The 4,000-nt window shown below is 39.0% G+C and overlaps 2 long non-coding RNA genes across 2 annotated transcripts in view; both read left to right on the plus strand.

The window, feature by feature from the left end:
* Positions 1-869: 869 nt before the first annotated feature.
* The window catches only part of LOC140941009 (uncharacterized), a 141,204-nt gene continuing 138,073 nt past the window's right edge, over positions 870-4,000 (plus strand). The window contains exons 1-2 of the long non-coding RNA XR_012166410.1: positions 870-980; positions 1,462-1,527. This is a non-coding gene — a long non-coding RNA (uncharacterized lncRNA). The remainder of the gene's footprint in view (positions 981-1,461; positions 1,528-4,000) is intronic.
* Positions 2,281-4,000, plus strand: part of LOC140941010 (uncharacterized) — a 10,045-nt gene continuing 8,325 nt past the window's right edge. The window contains exon 1 of the long non-coding RNA XR_012166412.1: positions 2,281-2,382. This is a non-coding gene — a long non-coding RNA (uncharacterized lncRNA). The remainder of the gene's footprint in view (positions 2,383-4,000) is intronic.

Consider the following 4,000-nt stretch of genomic DNA (forward strand, 5'->3'; position numbering starts at 1 on the left):
CTTGCTGATCATGAGAGTTACGAAAGCTATTCCGAATGACTTCTAACGAATTTCCCGTTGTTAACAAAAGTGGAATAAACAATCCTACAAGAAAACCAATGAAAGCTCGACAGCTAAATCCACGAGGCTAAACCTTAAACCAAAACAGGAACTCTGATGTAGGTAATAAGCAAGGTCAGCAATGGTCCCAAAACGTACCCACTTAAAAACTGACAATCAAACTTAATTAAACCCCAAGCTTGATGACACTTCTGTCGACAAACCCATTAAAAAGGTAATAACACTCAAAAACCTGTTAACGCATATATTGGTTAACCTTGATTCTCAAACCCAAACATAACCAAACTTAAATCACGAGAAGAACAAAGAACAAACAGAACTGTCATCAAAAATCCTTATGATAATAATATCAAAAAATAACCACAAGACTACTTCATAACAGAAATATAGACAAAATAGCCCAGCAAAGTGTGTTTGAGAGTATTCTAGAAAGAAAAAAAAGCCTTTCCAGACTATAAAAACAACAAGTTAAAAAGTTAAAAGGTCAAAAATTTGGGATTTTTCCAAAGGGGTCGTCACTGGTTTTAGTCAAAAATTGGCAATTTTTCCATCTTTTTAACATAGGCAAAAAAGACAAGAAAAATGTGTCTGAGAATATTCTAGAAAGAAACAAAAGCCTTTCCAGACTATAAAAACAACAAGTTAAAAAAGGCGAAAATTTGGGATTTTTCCAAAAAAAAAACTGTTTGTGTGATTTTGAGTGTTGCACGCATAATGCTTGTTTGTGATTGGTGTGCCCGTGTCCAGCAATTAAAATCCTGTGGGCCACAACCCCCAAGGACACCTCATGAAGTTTACACAACGTACGATTCCTTGTCGCTTTGGTTTCGAGCCGAAGACGCACGTGGCATGGCTCCATTTGCAACTGTAACTTGTCATGTCCGACGAAACGTTTCCACGGAACGAAGAGAATATGTCAGGTAACCTTTAATATTTATATTGTCGGTGTTGTTTCAATGCATTCACCCCTGAGTCTTCACTCCCGGTCAATACCGACAGTAAACCGTTTAATGCAGAAGCAACAAGCTGCAACAAGCCCAAGTAGCCTAATTCGTTGCGTGTCCACTTTTCAGTCCGGTTGTCCATGGAGGACTTCATAAAGTCCTTTTGCAAAAGACAAAATGACTTTTTGTAGGGAAAATCTTGCTCGAGTAACCGACGTTTTTTGGCGGCTTACTAGCCGAACTGGAAACCAAAAGCAAACATGGCGGAGTCGATCGAAGTCGATGTTCGCTGAAAGGTTTCGGATTTTGTACGGATTCAAGTCTACCTTTAAGAGGGAAACGCACTATTGAAAAGGTGCTTAGTGAACCGTAAAAGGGTTTAAAAACTTTGATGTTTCTTGAGGAATTGAGAAACGAGGCAGTTTTTCAATGTCTGTATTGTTTACTTGTTTTTCAGGTACTTCACGTGAGTTCAGTGTCCAGTGTAGCTGCAGAGTGACAACTACCTGGGCCGTTTGAGCAGGTGAGGCTAAAGTAAGAGACATTCCAACCCCTTCTGAGGGAAAATTGGGAGGTTTTTACAACCCCAAAGGAGCTAATATGAGAGCCGAAGGCACGAGTCTTCAGTCAGTCATCTACAGTAATTCTCTAGATAAACAGAATAAATCTGATGCAGAAACCTGGGTTACCTTAACTTAACTTTAACTTTAACTTTATTATTCCATCGCTCATATAGTACAAACGCAGCAAGGGCGGATCTAGGGGGAGGGTGCAGGGGGTGCGCACCCTCCCCTGAGATGACCTGCGGTTTTCTAATACAATTGGTATTCTTCCAAAAAAAAAAAACGATGTGCTTTATTGGTGTTGAAGAGAGCAAGAGACGAGCGCACCCCCTCCTAAAAAAAATCCTGGATCTGCCCCTGCGCAGTAAAGCCAAAGCCGGGGGCTTATACGGCCTGTGGTCAGAATGACAGAAATTATTTTATATAGAAATGAAGACTGTAGGCTAAACTACAAAACTAAAACAAGATACAAAACTGAAATTAAATAAGTTTACATGCATGCAGTCCTATAACAGTCCTATAACAGTTCTTAAGTAGTGACAAATAAACTAACAATAAGCTATGAGAATCCTGCGCTAGTTCAATTTAGGCTTAAAAAGTGAAGTTTTAGTTTCTTTTTGAAGTTAGTATTAAATATTTTATTTTAGTCAGTAATTGTAACTTAACACTAAATAGAAGTGATAAGCTGATAGTAAAAAACACACTTAATTTTCCAGAGAAATGTCTGTGCATGGCAAATTGAACATGACGCATGTAATCCTCAGAGGCCAGCGGCATGCAAACCTGAACTAAAAGTGTGGATTAATCATGAAGAGGTAGGTAACACATCCTACATGGGTGTAGACATAACTGGATCCTCTTTTGGATCCCTTTTTGGGCCACTGATTTCCTTTAAATAGAGAGAATTCATATAACTCGTTTCTTATATGCTAATGAAAACTGCTAAATGCTAATGCGAAGAACAATGGAGAAGGCACGCACCAAACTGGACACTGCTACAAATTCTTAATTGAAAGAGAGTTCGAATCATGTCTTCTGTTGATTTTACGTGCAGGATGCCGAAGTTTCATCCGTGTTTCTCCCAAACAAATGTTCAAATACCTGAAATACTGGGAAAAGCACATCTCAACCGCTGGAGTTTTCCTCACTATAAAGACTGAAAGTTGTTAAACAAGTGATGCTGCAGTTTTTTGGTCTGGCTGTGGTAACTGAAAAGACAACAAAAATCAGCAAAAAGGCAAGTACATTTAAAAGTACTGCTGTTGCCTAGTACAGAACATTCTTGATTCAGATAACTATCATTAATTTTGTTTTGGAAAAGTGCATCACATTCCAACGTGAATTTCTAGTGAGTACAAAAGCTGGTCATTAAACAATATTGTGTGCGTCATTTTCATATAAGGAACGGATTATACGAAATTGCACCTATATAATATAAAGAAATAACAAAAATCAACTAATTTCAAAGAGCAAGCAAGCAAATAATTAAGTCCCATACCTTCATTGTCAAGGTTGTCACTAAGATTTCAAGTTGCCGGGTAAATACAACAAGTAGGCAGGGAATCAAACTGCTAGGGATTTCTTTTGGTTCTATTTTTCTTCTATTTTCCAATAAAAGTAGCCGGGGGTCACTCTCTTAGTAGCCAGGGAAATCCCCGGCCCCCGGCTCTTAATGACAACCCTGATTGTCTCTTGCTTTTTTTACTACGAGGCTCGAAAGGGGACTGTAGAAAGAGCTTGCCAGATACACATTAATTTTCCAAGGTTGTCCTTAGGCTGACCACCTACTACATCTATTATCATCAGTATCTGCAAGACTTTTAGCCTGCGTGCAGACAATAACTAAACTCTGATTAGTACCGTCTGCGAAGCAGCGCAGAGATCCTTGTTCTGGACCCCCAACGGACTCAACGAATTACCAGAAGTGCGTTTCGAATTTCGCTTCAACCTGATTGGTGATCGCGACAAACAAAACAAAGGCCTTTTTCACTGGCCAATCGTGGCGCGTACTCAAATCTGGGTACACAGCTGGAAGTCCAGAACAAGGATTTCGGCGCTGTTTCGCAGATGGAGTTAACCAGAGTTTAATTTCGTCTGCGCGCAGGCTAGAAGACTTTGCGTGTTGTTTAAATGCGATGACTGCTTGCGACTTGGCTTGCAACTGCTATGACTGCTACTACTAAAAACTCCAGTAAAACTATTTACTGTACAGGATCCATTGAAATAGGCCAATTACGGGTATTTTTAGGTGACAATCACCAAATGAGGATGAACAAGCTTGAGAAAAATTATGAGAAACACCAGTCATAGAATTTGAATTTTTTGCATGTCTTGTCAACTAAATAATGTGACTGTTATCTTCATAATGTGAAAATATCATGGTTGCTATGGTTACATAATAAAACATGCCTTTCACACCAAAAAAAATGTTAG

This window comes from Porites lutea, chromosome 6, assembly GCF_958299795.1.
Source record: "Porites lutea chromosome 6, jaPorLute2.1, whole genome shotgun sequence".
Lineage (NCBI taxonomy): Eukaryota > Metazoa > Cnidaria > Anthozoa > Scleractinia > Poritidae > Porites > Porites lutea.